The sequence below is a fragment of the Zingiber officinale genome, chromosome 5A, assembly GCF_018446385.1.
Source record: "Zingiber officinale cultivar Zhangliang chromosome 5A, Zo_v1.1, whole genome shotgun sequence".
NCBI lineage: Eukaryota > Viridiplantae > Streptophyta > Magnoliopsida > Zingiberales > Zingiberaceae > Zingiber > Zingiber officinale.
Window position 1 is genome coordinate 52761747 of NC_055994.1, and position 15381 is coordinate 52777127.

General features: G+C 39.1%; 1 long non-coding RNA gene across 1 annotated transcript; it reads left to right on the forward strand.

Annotated features, from left to right (window-relative positions):
* Positions 1-3158: 3158 nt before the first annotated feature.
* LOC121982821 lies at positions 3159-3582 on the forward strand. The gene is made up of 2 exons (XR_006112274.1): positions 3159-3281; positions 3357-3582. It is a non-coding gene; the product is annotated as an uncharacterized LOC121982821 (long non-coding RNA).
* The last annotated feature ends 11799 nt before the right edge of the window (positions 3583-15381 follow it).

Below are 15381 nucleotides of genomic sequence, written 5' to 3' on the forward strand. Positions count from 1 at the left end.
ACCGCATTTTTCTGGAGTATCTGGATCAGTTTGTTATCGTTTTCATTGATGACATATTGGTCTACTCTCGTTCCGAGGAGGAGCATGCACAGCATCTTCGCACAGTCTTGGAGATTCTTCGACGACATCAGCTGTACGCGAAGTTCAGCAAGTGTGCATTCTGGCTATCCTCAGTCGGTTTTCTGGGACACGTGGTTTCTAGCAGGGGTATTTCAGTTGATCCTCAGAAGATCGAGGCTGTCACCGGTTGGGAGCAGCCGAAGTCAGTTCAGGAGATCCGCAGTTTTCTGGGATTGGCCGGATATTACCGACGTTTTGTCGAGGACTTCTCGCGTATTGCTATGCCACTGACACGTCTTACCCGGAAAGGCGTGAAGTTCATATGGTCCGAGGATTGCGAGACCAGGAGCTGAAGCGGAGATTAGTGTCGGCTCCAGTTTTGGTTTTACCTTTTGGAGAGGACGGATTTGTACTCTACACCAATGCGTCTCTTCAGGGTTTGGGCGCTGTTCTGATGCAGCACGACAGAGTAGTCTCTTATGCTTCTCGTCAGCTGAAGGAGCATGAGAAGAACTACCCAGTTCATGACCTGGAGTTAGCTGCCATCATCTTTGCTCTGAAGCTTTGGCGTCATCATTTATATGGTATTACATTTGGGATTCTCACTGATCATAAGAGTCTCAAATATATTTTCACTCAGAAGGAACTTAATCTCCGACAGAGGAGATGGATGGAGTTCTTGAAGGATTATGATTGTACCATTAGCTATCACCCGGGAAAGCTAATGTGGTTGCCGATGCACTCAGCAAGAAGTCCAGAGGGACTTTGGCTTACCACCGAGCTTCAGTCACAGACTTGATTCAGGGTTTCTCCGAGTTATGCCTTGAGGAGCAGGGACAGACAGAGCAGGGTATTCTTTTTACCATGGTTGCTGGGCGAGGATCCGAGAGGCCTGAGCGATGATCGGCATTTGCGGTTTATTAGCGATCGAGATAGCTTAGGCGTGAGCCGAGTTTACACGAGACGAGGAGGGTATTATATTCTTCCGAGGCAGATTATGCGTACCTCAGTCTCATCCGGTCTTACAGGAGCTATTACAGGAGGCACACCGTTCTCGATTTACGATCCATCCAGGCGGGACCCGTATGTATCGAGACTTGAGGCGTTCCTACTGGTGGAACGGCATGAAGAAAGACATCGCGGATTTTGTAGCTAGATGTCTTGTTTGTCAGCAGGTGAAGGCTGAGCACCAAAGACCTGCAGGATTACTTCAGCGGATTCCTATTCCTGAGTGGAAGTGGGATCACATTACCATGGACTTTGTGGTAGGGTTGCCGAGGACACGACGAGGTCATGACGCGATTTGGGTAATCGTTGATCGATTAACCAAATCCGCGCACTTCTTAGCGATCCGGAGGACTGATCCCCTGGATCGATTGGCAGATCTGTATTGCCGAGAGATCATCCGACTACATGGTGTTCCGTTGAGTATCATTTCGGATAGAGATCCACGGTTTACGTCTCGGTTCTGGCAGAGTCTGCAGCAGGCCTTGGGTACACAGCTCCGTTTCAGTACAGCTTTCCATCCACAGACAGATGGACAGTCAGAGCGGACCATTCAGACTTTAGAGGACCTGCTGAGGTCATGTGTTATGGATTTCGGAGGCAGTTGGGAGGACCATCTGCCGTTGGTAGAGTTTGCCTACAACAACAGCTTCCATTCGGCTATCCAGATGGCACCGTTTGAGGCGTTGTATGGTAGACCTTGTCGGACACCCGTCCTTTGGGATGAGGTTGGAGAGGCTCAGTTGTTGGGACCTCATAGAGTTCAGCAGGATGCAGAGTTGGTCCGTACTATCAGACGGAGGATGTCAGAGGCGCAGGATCGTCAGAAGAGTTATGCTAATCGGAGACGCAGACCACTAGAGTTCTCTGTTGGCGACCATGTATTTCTACGAGTTTCACCCACGAAAGGGGTGAAGAGATTTGGCCTCAGAGGTAAGCTAGCTCCACGGTACATTGGTCCTTTCGAGATCTTGGAGAGGATCGGAGCAGTAGCTTACCGATTGGCACTACCACCGTCCCTGTCAGGCGTTCACGATGTATTTCACGTATCGATGCTGAGGAGATACGTGCCTGATCCGACACATGTGCTGGCAGATATCCCAGTTCCAGTTCAGCCTGACATTACATATGAGGAGGTTCCGGTATGGATACTCGACCGGAAAGAGCGTCAGTTGCGGAACAAGACTATCCGGCTGGTTAAAGTCGGATGGCAACATCATTCGGACGAGGAGGCTACTTGGGAGCTCGAGGATACGATCCGAGCTCGATATCCCCATCTTTTCACTTGAGGTATGCGATTTATTTACCGTTCAGCATTTATATACTTTATATATGTTGTTAGTACTTGCTGATGGTAGATAACGAAATTTGGGGACCAAATTTTTATAAGTGGGGGAGAATGTAAAATACCGGAAATAGGCGAATATTAATAAGGGAATTTTCCGGAATTTTTGGAAATTTTTCGGGAATTTTTCGGAGTTCGTATGGACGAGTTAACGGGGATAAGATTTGGGTTCCGGGAAAGCCTGTTTTGGCTACCCATTTAAGTGAGGAAAAGTTTACTTTTTCCTTTATTTTTTCTTTTCTTTTATTTCTTTTCTTTATTTCTCTTTTCCTCCGTTCCTCTTCTTCGCCGAACCCACACGCGCCGATTCTACTTGCCCTAACCACACTCGACGGTTCCATCTTCCTCCGAGCGTTTAAGATGTGATCAAGGGAGAAGCCGAGCACTCCTCTTTGTTTCTTTCTTCTTCTTTGCCTTCCGACGCCGATTTCCTTGGCCACAGGAGCTTTGAGCGCCGGCCACAGGTTTGCCGAACCATTGCCGGTCTTCCTCTCTGGATCATGGCCAACAGGGGCTCGCCGGAAATCTGATCTCTGCCCACTGACGCCAGCCATCTTCCTCTTCATCTTTTCTCCCGAGCCGCACCACCGCCGCCGCCTGTTCTCAGCAAAGCAGCGCCACAGTCGACGCCTACGGACTAGGGCAACGCTGTGCCCTAGATTTGCAGCGCCGCCGTCCCATTCTGCCCTAGCCATCACTGACACTACCCTCCTGCAGTGTCTTTCGCTCGCCGCTGCCCTTGTGATCTAGCGTCGGTCGGCAAGCCGTGAGTGCCAGCAAAACACCTTGTTATCGGCTTGAGTTTCTGGCATTAGGGCTTCCAGTGGCAGCTTTGTCCGGTTTTTGGTCATTTCAGGCAGTAAAGGAAGAGGTAAAGTGCTCAAGTTATGTTTGAAATTTGGTTGTGGTTTGGAAGTTGATTTCTTGGTCTTTTTGATCCGAACAGTGAGGAGTTTCGGCAGCCAACAGCCCTTAACGGCAGCCCTCATTCCAGCATCTTCTTGTTCTTGAATAAGCTGTGGAACTTGAGGTAAGGTTTGGGGTTGTGGTCTTTGTTGTAGATGATTTCTAGTAGTGTTAGCAAAAGTTGTTAACTTAAGTTTAGAAATAAATCTAAAGGTGTAATTAGGGTTAATGAAGCTAACCCTAGTTGGACGATGGATTAGAATTTAGTTTGGCTAATGGTTGTATGATAGAAATGAGCTAAACTAGATATTATGTTTGATACCACAGGACTTTGACGCGAGACGAGCATCTCGATGTCGGATTTGGACATTCCTATTGGAGGCGGGTACTTTTGACTATTTGTCTTTGATATGCTTAGTAATGAAGATAATATGTTGCATTAATTGTGTTTCATACTTGTTTCGGTTAATCACTGCCCAATACATGCTACTCGTTGATTGATTGTTTGTTTACATCTTGTATGGATATGTACCTGATTCCACATGCTCATGGGTAGTGATATAACCATATTTTACCATGTCAGGACCTAGGTTTGATACCTTATATGATCAGATACCTTGATATGATTCATTCGCTTTGGTGCACATTATGATATGTCCAGAGATTGGTTTAGTATATTACCATGTTTAGTGACATGCACCATTCGCATGATTGCATGCTGAGTGATTGATTGCTCCTTTATTGTCGAGCACTTTACCAGTTTTCATCACTGTTCGTGACGCTCATGGGTAGCGGGACACGCGTGGTAGCACGTCGGTTTGGCTCTTCCGGTGCTCGCTGGTCCGCTCATGGGTAGTGTGACGCAGCGTGTAGCACGTTAGAGATCCCTCCCGTAGTAACGGGAGTTGAGAGCATTGCGCCCCCATTTATGATTTGGGGTAGAGCGTATGTACTCCGACAAAGATCCCATCCACTCGATCACCATCGGAGTAGTGTTCTTTGAGTGCACGGTTGTCACCCTACCCTCGGTCCCACCGTTGTTGTGAGTCGACGGCGTCAGGGTGACCATGACATTGGCATCATATGCATGATGCATTTATTGTTTGTGTTTGTGTTTGTTGCACTTATATGCTGCACATTGCTTGGATACCTTGATTGACATGCATACAGGTCTTCTATACCTTTCGGACTGTTTGTCCTTTTACCGGGTCCTGGTTAGTACAGATTCTCTCCTGTCTTCTTCGGTTTGTAGTTACCTTTATCTTTATCAGGAGACTGTACGCATGATTAGTGCTAGGTGTTATTTCTTTACTTTGCATATCAATTGTACCTGCTGAGTGTTGGACTCACCCCGCCTCCATTGTTGATATTTTCAGGTTGATGCTGTCAGGAGAGAGTTCCAGTTGCTGGTCCCTGCAGACCTCGAGGATGTGATTGGTTTTTTCGTTTGGTTTCCTTTTCTGTTCTAGACTATTTGAACTTGTTATGTTCTGGAATTATTTACTTATGGACATGGTATAGATTTTATTGTATCGATGGATTTGGATTTGGTTTTTATTCTACTACATGCCTGCCTGGATGGCAGAAGATGTGAGTTCGTCGGTTTTGAGCTTTACGAGTGTAGTTGAGTAGGGTTGTTTTTGAGTCAGAGTATTATTACTGCGTGGTTGTGTCAGCCAGAGGCTGAATATATATATATAAACTGCATGGTGATTGATTTATTTTGTTGTTATTATTCCAGCCGCCTGTGGCTGAGGTATTTGTGAGATGTAGAAAAGTTTCAGATTGTCCACCGTACAGGGGAGATGCTGCCGAAATTTTCTCGGACAGGGACTCCTCTGGGGCGTGACAATAATATTTGGGTCAACTAATTCAAAACTCCTACAAGAATTCATAACATTGATAGAACAAGAATTCGAAATGAGTCTAATAGGACAACTAACATTTTTCCTAGGTTTACAAATCAAACAAACAAATGAAGGAAATTACATTTTTCAACCAAAATATACACTTGAATTACTTAAGAAATTTTGTATGGAACAATAAAAGGAAATTAAAACTCTAATGGACGCAAATTTAACCCTAGAAGTGACCCAAATGGAAAACCTATATACCTTAAATATTACAGAAGCGTCATAGGAGCCCTACTATGCCTAACTGTTAGTTGACCTGACATTCTTTTTATAGTTAGTATGTGTGCATGGTACTAAACATGTGCCAAGGAATCACTGTTGGTCTATATTAAAAGAATTTTTAGATACTTAAAAGGAATATCCAATGTAGGTATGTGGTACCCTAGAATAACTAACTTTGAACTCATAGGGTTCTCTGACTTAGAATATAACGACTATAAATTAGACAGAAAAGAGCAAGTGGTGGTCGTCAACTACTTGGCCCATCACTTGTTAGCTGGTTTAGTAGAAAGCAACACTGTGTCGCTTTATCTACCATTGAGACAGAATATATAGTAATAGGAGAATGTGTTGCACAACTATTATGGATGATACACACCCTAAAAGGCTTAAATCTAAACCTTAAAAATACAAAAGTCCTAATTGATAATATTAGTTCAATCAACTTAATAAAAAATCTAGTGCATCATTCAAGAACCAAACATATCAAAATTAAACATCACTTCATCAGGGATTATGTAACTAAGGGTAACATTGAACTTAATTACATTGAGCCCAAGTCCAACTTAGCTAACATATTTACCAAACCTCTCCCTGAAATTGAATTTAGTAATTTACGTCAACAATTAGGAATGTGCTTCATATACTAGGCTTGCTGTCTTCAAAACATTTTCCAAATAATTTACAAATTCTAGGAAATATTTCTTACTTTCTAAAAGTTCCCATTTCCTTAGAATTTGAAAATTGATTTTAGCCTTAAATTAGATCAAATCCATAGAAAGCATGTTCCTATAGAACTAGAACTTGAGCTTCTCACAAACACACTAGGATTCTCTTGATTGTGTATTCCAAACCTAGAATGACATGAGATGCATAGGCACATTGCCTAGACTTAAGATGTTTATATCAGTGCATCAAAACAAGTTTGAGTGTAAAATACCAAATACTGCAGTGATCAAGTTAAGTAATATATGTTTAGTCAAACACTAACTAGATGCATTTACCTAACATGACTAACCAAGTGAATGCTACTATCCTCTGGTAGTTAGTTAGTAACTAACGGTTAGACAGTTAAATATGATTTTATAGATGAATATTTTTAAATACATAGCAGGTTAAGGGGGAGGAAGGAATATTTCCAAAATAATTTTTTAATCGCCTTGATATATTTTGTAAATTATTTTCAAATTTGTCTTAAAAACACTCTTAGAAAATGTTTGAAAAGTTTTTTTTTAAATCATTCTTTGAAAAAATTACTTTCCAATTTTATTTAAAATGCTCTTGAAAAATGTTTTGAATAGTTTTTTTGAAAATCATTCTTTGAAAAATTATCCTGTTTCCAAATTACTCTGTAAACATTTTAAAAATCTATCTGACAGGATATTTTTAAAAGTTTCTATTATTTTGCAAAAGTTAGTTTTCAAAACCTTCATTACAAAAATTCTGATACCTTTTCAAAATCTATGTTTTGAAAAACTAACTACAAGTATTTTGAAAACTATTTTAAGCATACATGCTTTTGAAAATACTTTGGCAAAATTTTGAAAATTCTTGCAAGAGTTATCTTTTCAATTTCACAAACCCTTTTTGAACATAATCTTATTTCAAAAATATTTTTCCTTATCAAAATTCTGTATTTTTCTTAGCAAATGGGTTGTGTTTCAAAAGGTTAAAAATTTTCTAACTCCTTCCCCCAATAATCCTGAAAGTCTTTTGTTATCAAAATTCTATTACCTTCCCTGAATGCATGATTTACTCACTTATCTACTCATGTTTGTTTTTGATAAATGTTAAAGGGGGAGGGTGGTTAAGGTTCAAGTTAGAAAATCAAAAAACTTAATCCTAAAAATCCTAATAATGATTAAGAGAACAAAACTGACTGACTAATTTTAGACTTCTCTTAAAATCAAGTTTTATATTTATTTTTGTTATATCTTGTTTTTTCTAACTTAACCCTGATTGTCATTACATCAAAAAGGGAGAGATTATTGGTACAGATTATACTGACGACCCAACTCAGGTTTTAATGAATGACAAGGGAGTTAAGTTAAGTGTTTTGTGATCTAATTACTTTACCGAGTATGTAGGAACTGACAAGTTCGAAGGAACGGATACCGGGCTAAAATTCAGTTAGATCCATAAGATCGGATAGCTAATACAAAGTCCAAGTAGATCAATAGGCTGATTGAATATCTGGCAGGAAAATCGTTTGGGTCTGTGGGACAGGACAACTGGCAAAAGTCCAGTTGGGTCTATGGACCGGACAATTGGCATGAAGACTTGGTGGGTCAAGAGGCCAATCAACCGACTACAAGTTGGTAAGTAGAGGTAAGTCAGTAGAGGAGAGTGACTAAGTGAGGATGAGTCCTGATTGAGGGATAGTAGGCATCAGCCCAGGTTAGGTCCATTTTAGATCCCTAATCTGAGACCTTGACTAGTTCCTAGTCCTAGGAGGATAGGAGCTAATTACTACTTTTTATCTTTCATTGTGCTAACTTTGTTTTGTAGGTTAGATGTTTTAATTTTGGACTAAGACAACTTACAGGGCAAAAGGAGAAAAAAACCTTTGGATGAACAGTACCTGAAGGCACCTTCAAGTATTGAAAGGTGCCTTCGCACTATTCATGAAAGGCGCTTTCAATGGCTCGAAGGCGCCTTCCGCAGGATAACTTTTGGACCTCATTGCAGATAAGGTACAACAAAGTTGGGATCAAATTTCTCATATTGAAGGCACCTTCAAGCTTATGGAAGGTGCCTTCCACATCCTTTATCAGGGCTATTTGACCAAGCTTCAAGGAACAACATCCATTCAAGCTTCTGTACATCCATTTGAGGTCATGACTGCTCTGTCTTCTTGCTATGACACTGCTATGACGCTGCTATGCCCGACTACTGCCAAGGAGCTAACCGACACTGAGCCTAAGCTAATAATCTTCTAAGGAGTTGAGTAACGATTTGTAATTTATACATTTTACTACTTGCAAAAGGACAAGTGTAGGGTATTGCACTTGTTCCCTCTTTCTGTGTACCCGATTTCCTTTTCTGGAGGTACCGAAAAAGGTATTTTAGTGGATAACCCATCAATAGGTTCACGAGACCTGGGTCTTGGAGTAAGAGTCACTGAAGGCTCTGAACCAAGTAAACCGACTGTGTTTGTTTTGGTTTTCTTACTTGTCGTTTGATTTCTCTATTTTTCCATTGCACGTACTTATGTTTTTTATTTAAAAAATAAAACAAGTTTTTAAAAACCACGTAATTTACCTCCCTCTCACGTGCGTATCTATCCAACACTCATCACCTCCAAATATCAAGAAATATTCTTTTGTTCTTCTCAAGTACTAAAGAATATTATTCTTGACTGCTATCCAGTGACTTTCACCTGGATCTGATTGATAGCTACTCATCATGCATATAAAGCATGACATATATGATAGATCCTATAACAGACACATAAGAAATCTGATCCATGCAGTCCCTCTCTTCCATAGAAGAGGGGCATTGAGTTTTCGAAAGGCTTACACCATGTGACATCGATAGAAATTCCTTCTTGAAAATTTGCATGGTAAAATGATCAAGCACTTTGTTAATATATGTACTCTGATATAGACCAAGCAATCTCTTAGATCTATCTCTATAGATCTTGATGCCTAAAATGTAGGCTACTTCACCTAAGTCTTTCATTGATAAATAATTCCCAAGCCATGTCTTCATAAACTGCAATGTATGGATATCATTTCTAATGAGAAATATGTCATCTATGATGCGAAAGATGACTATGCTCCCACTACTCCTCTTGTACACATAAGGTTCATCTTCATTCTTTATAAAATCAAACGTTTTGATTCCATCATTGAATCAAAGATTCCAACTTCTATAAGCTCACTTTAAACCATAAATGGACCTTTGTAATTTATATACCTCTCCAATATCCTTTGGATCTACAAAACCCTCATATTGTGTGATGTACATATCTTCAAGTAGATTTCAATTCAGAACTATATTTTTAACATCCATATACTAGATCTCAAAATCATGGTAAACTGCAATAGCAAGCATGATCTAAATAGACTTAAGCATCGTAATTGGTGAAAAGATTAAATAATAGTCTATACCATGAATCTGTTGGAATGTATACTAAAAGCCTAGTTTTTTGTATAAATATTTATTTATAAATAAGAATCACATTGGTCAATTGTGTACATTTATGCTAAGTGTAGTTGTCCGTTTAATTTATATTATAGATAATATGGTGTGAGGAGACACACAGAAGTTCATGTTATCAGTTCCTTATAAATTATAAAGTTGCTCACAACCAAGATAGAATGCGACAAACCATTGGAGTGGTTGTAGTGTAATTAGGTATTAGTTTATCTTGACTAATAAATTACACTAGTACACTATGAGTGTATTGAGCAGGACCATTTGAGGTAGTATCTTTTTATACTGACTATATAAAAGAATAATACTTCTGTTATTATGGAAGTGTGTACCCTTAATCATGATATAATAACAAGCACATATACTTAATTTTTATTTCTTTAATTTATCAAAGGGTGTGATTTAGCTCGTTAAATCAATATGCCCGATAAGTTGGGAAATGATATTATTTATATGGTGTGTTGTTGATTATGGAATGAAACTGTGTCCTAGTAATCTAGGTTGATGATGCCCCCTTGAGGAGCTCATAAGGATTGTCATGTAAACCCTGCAGGTGGACTTAGTCCGACATGATGATAAGGTTGAGTGGTACTACTCTTGGAGCTAGATATTAATTAAGTGAGTTGTCAGTAACTCATTTAATTAGTGGGTATTTAATATTTTAAACACAGTGAGACTAACACACTCATGATAAGAAGGAGCTCATATAGTAATATGAGATTGGTGCGGTAGTGCAATAATAACTCTTTAGTGGAATGAGATATTATTGATGAATTTGAGGTGGGTGTTCGCGGCAAACACGGGAAGCTCAAGCTCATCGGGAAACCAAAATCAATTCCTCCTCTCGGTCCCTATTGTATCCTCTTATTTATAAAGTCTTATATCCACCAAAAACTCAACTTCTTACCCCACTTCTTGGTGGCCGGCCAAGCCTAGCTTGGAGCCCAAGCTAGGGCCGACCAAACCAAACCAAGTTGTGAGCCAAGTTGTAGCCAACCCTAGCTTAGAGCCCAAGCAAGGGTGGCCGGCCACATATAGATTAAAAGGAGATTTTAAATTTTAAATCTTTCCTCATGTGGAAGACATGGTTTTAAAAGAGAGTTTTAAAAATTTTCAATCTTTCCTTCTATAGTCTTCTACAAAGGATTAAGAGAAAGGTTTGATATCTTTCCTTATTTGTAGTTAAAAGGAAGATTTTAATTTTTGATAAAACTTTCCTTTTTAGCAAACCATCCACATGATTTAAAAGAAAGATTTTAATTTATATAATTTTCCTTTTACAACCAACAAGGAATTTAAAGAAAGAAATTTTTTAATTAAAATTTCTTACCGGAAACAAATAAGGAAGTTTTAATTTCATGTTTAAAACTTTCCTTGTTTAGATTTAAAGGGGTGGTCGGCCATGACAAGAAGAAAAGAAAGTTTTAATTTTTTATTTTAAAACTTTTCTTTTTAGTTATTGGTAAGGAATATAAGGAAGTTTTAATTATGTTTAAAACTTTCCTTATTTGCCAAGACCAAGGAATATCAAAGAGGAGGAGGGGGTGCCTCACCCAACAACACATCTTTTATTCCTCTCCTCTCTTCCTTGGTGGTGGCCAGCCCTTTGCTCTTCCTCTTCTCTTCATCTCTGTGGCAGGCGGCATCAAGACTTGAAGGTTGGATTGGTGGTCGATTCATGCTTGGAGAAGAAGGAGAAGGAGGCATTGTTTCCTAGCATCCCTTGGAGCTTGGTTGGTGGCCAAACTTCATCATCTCTTGGAGAAAGTTGGTGGCTGAAACTTGGAAGGAAGAAGAAGACTTGGGTGGATTCTCGTCTTGGTAGATCGTCACCCACATGACGTCCGAGATAAGAAGAGGAATGCAATAGAAGATCAAGAGGTCTATAAGCTACGAAAGGTATAACTAGTTATTAGTTTCCGCATCATGACTAGTTCATCCTTTTGTATAGATCTTGTAAAATCAAACACAAGAGGTTATCGATTTTAAGTTATCATTTTTGTTATCGATTTTATTTTTCGATTTCATGTTTCGATAATGTGTTTCTATTGAGGTCTCTATAGTTAAACCTAGTTTACTGTAAGAAGTTAAATATCCAATTTCTCTGTGAGGTTTTGTCTAGGAAGTGGTGGATGATCCCATACCCAAGAAGGCTTAGTGCCTCGCCATGTTTAACCTGGAAGCCGATCTTAGAAATAGATATTTGATAACTTTTGTAATATGATTTAACTTAGGAAGATCTCATCGGTTAAACTTAGAGTAAGAATGTTAAGTTTCGTTCCCAATCTAAGTTTAACTTCTAAAGGGGGAATTTGGATTAATAATGTTAAGCATCATTTGCAATCCAAATTTAACTTTAGTAGAGTACATGGGTAGCTATGATAGTTCTATTCTTGTACAAATTTTTGTACAGGGGAATTAGGACGGTATTCAAAAGTAGCAACCAACAGAATCTATTTGAATCCTTTAGCTACTGATCGCCCCTTATAGGTACGCATATGACCATCCATGTTAGTTTTCCTCTTAAAGACCTATTTATATCCCATAGATTTGATTCCTTCAGGTGGATCAACCAAAATTCTTACTTAATTAGTGTACATGGATTTAATTTCAGATCTCATGGCCTCTAGCAATTTCTCAGAATATGGTCTCATTGCAACTTCTTAATAGGATATAGGCTTGTTGAGATCAACAAGCAATATATCACCTTGGTCAGATAATAGAAAAGAATATCTCTCAAGTTAATGACGTATCCTATCAGATCTGCGTAGAGCTTGTTCTACCCAAATAGATTGTTGCTCCATAACTTCTTGTAGTGTAACAGATTCATGATCCATAACACTTTGTGGTGCCTGTTCAATTTCCATCAAGGCCTTAGTGCTAGTTGGTGTATCTCAAATTTCTTCAAGATCAACTTTACTCCCACTAGATCTTCCAAAAATAAATTTCCTTTCTAAAAAATATCATTTTTAGCAACAAACACTTTGTCTTGAGTGGAATTATAAAAGTAATATCCCTTTATTTCCTTGGGATATCCTATAAAATAACACTTATCAAATTTAGGTCCTAGATGTTAGATTTTAAGGGATATCTTAAGACAAATGTCTTATGATTTACTATTTATTTGATAAATATAGATTCACTATTTGAGTACATATTCTATGTTTAAATAGTCTTAAACTCCTTTATTGAATGTCCGTAATGTAATTCATAGCATGAGAGAATTTGTGATTAAATCATAATTTGTGATTATCTCTACATGTGTAATTATGAACATATTAAAATTTTCCTAGTTGTCGAATTGGTACATTAGGACATCTTCAATTCTATAAGACTAGCATGGGTTATACTGCTTGGTTCATCTAAGCAACTATTTCTCACTAGATGGAGACATTGAGATATTAAGAGTTAAACGTGGATGTTGTTAGTTAGAGCCCTAGAGCCAATCATTTGATGATTGTTATATGGACTCGTTGTATCATATTCTTGTATATAAATAAAGGCATTTGTTTTTGGTTATTATACTTATTTGTATTGGTGTCAAATAACTAAGTATAATAGCGTCCTTGAGTAGAAGGTTCTTACCTATATCAATCGATTGGTTGAATCGATAGTGAGATGATATAGGGAACACTACTCTTAATCATTCCTAGTCAAGTATTAACATTCAGGGACAATGTTAATGCGACGAGACTAGCATGTAGGTCAACTCGATGACTTGATCTCACAAGTCATGGATATGGAGATATCAAGTTGACACATGGGTATGCATTGGAGAATGTATACTGAATGACCCACCATGAGAAAGTATCATGGATCGTTATATGAGTGTCATATACTTTCTCATGTGGCAATTAGTATGACTACTAGTCCTTGGACCTGAAGTCACCATGGTTCCCTACATAAGGAGTTATGTACTTTGGCTTCGTCAAACGTCACCCGTAATTGGGTGGACTATAAAGGCGATTACTGGGTATGTAACAAATTATGCGGAGGGATGTGAGTGATGTAGATGGGATCTATCCCTCCTATATGACGGGAGTGACATCGATATTCTTGATAGAGTGAGACCACTAAGTGCATGGCCATGCCCAAATGAGTCAATATGAGATATTGAGCTCATTTGATTGAGTGAGTCTACTTGGGATTCAAGATTTAGACTGATTAGAGGATGACACGGTCTATGCTTCATATTGATCAATCTAGATGTCAAGGATAGAAGGACACTTGTCATATATTGTGAAGAGTCACAATCAGTAGTCACAAGGTGATGTTGGATCTCAACATTCTTATAATGGTAGTAATGATGTGTTGCTAGATACCGCTCATTACTTATGCTTCTAAATGGGTTTAGGAGCATTGCCAACGTTATAAGAACCTATAGGGTCACACACAAAGGGTAATTAGATAGAGATTAGGTTCATTTGATGAACCTAAAGGATTAGGTCCATGTGATGAACCAAATTGGATTAATAGTAATCCAAATTAAGCTAATTGAGTTGGACTCAATTTGGTTCATGTGTAAGATGAGTCTAATTTGGAGTTAAACTCATTGAATCAATTTAATTCAATGAATAGAGATTCATTAAATTAAAATTGACTTGAACCAATGGTTAAATTAGATCAACCATGGGAGAGAAGTGGTCAAGTTTGACTTGACTTGAGAGGAAGATGAAGGGTCAAGTTTGACTTGACCATTTGCCACCTCATTTGTAAGTTGGCATTAAGTGGGCCAATTATGATGTGCCGCATCATCAAGGCTAGCACATGTGTGTGCCACCTCATGAGGGAGATCAAGAGTTGTGACTCTTGATATCCGATGGAGGTTTAAAAGCCTTCTTGAAAAGTGGCCGACCACTTATGTCATTGTGTGTGAGTTTCATTTTTGTGTAACTTCCATCTTATTCCTCCTCTCATCTTCTTCTCCCTCTCTTCCTCCTTGCCGTGACCATCAAAGGTGCTAGCACACCTTTTGTGTGGTTTTCTCCATCTCTTGCTTGTGTGGATACACATAGAGGAGTATCTACTTTGATACTCTCGAGATCCGGCGAACCTTGGACGAGCGGGATTACGCAAAGGGCTTCGCATCAAGGGTAACCTCTTTATCTTGTAGATCTAAAGTAGATCTAGGCTTAGAAAACATGTATATGAAATTTTATTTCTTCGCACGGATCCGTGGCATGGGAATTTGTGGATTGCCGCAATGCAAAAAGCGATTTTTACGGCCTGTAAAACCCAGCAGTGGTATCAGAGCCACGTGCGAAGTGTATACATGTTTTAATTTGTATTTTTATGAAAATTACAAATCTGTGAATTTCTGTAAGTTTGTGATTTTTATAGATTTTATGGGTAATTTTCTCGTAGAAGCGAAGCACAAGTGTTTGGACACTTGTAGGCTTCGACTACCGAGAAAATATTTCCGAAACAGCAAGGTTTTGCCCCCAAATCGTTTTGGGACAGTGGACTAAGGCACTGTAGGATCGCTAAGGAACACTCGCGATGGTTATATTGCGGGTAGGGGTGCTGCCCCTGACCCCGCAAGGTTTTGCCCCCAAATCGTTTTGGGACAGTGGACTAAGGCACTGTAGGATCGCTAAGGAACACTCGCGATGGTTATATTGCGGGTAGGGGTGCTGCCCCTGACCCCGCAAGGGGCTTCGTTCCGCGATTGCGTCCGAAAATCTCTAAACAGAACCGCCAGGAATTTTTTACTCATAAAATTATAAAAATTGTAAGAAAAATTGCAGAAATTTATAGAAATTACATAATTTAGAA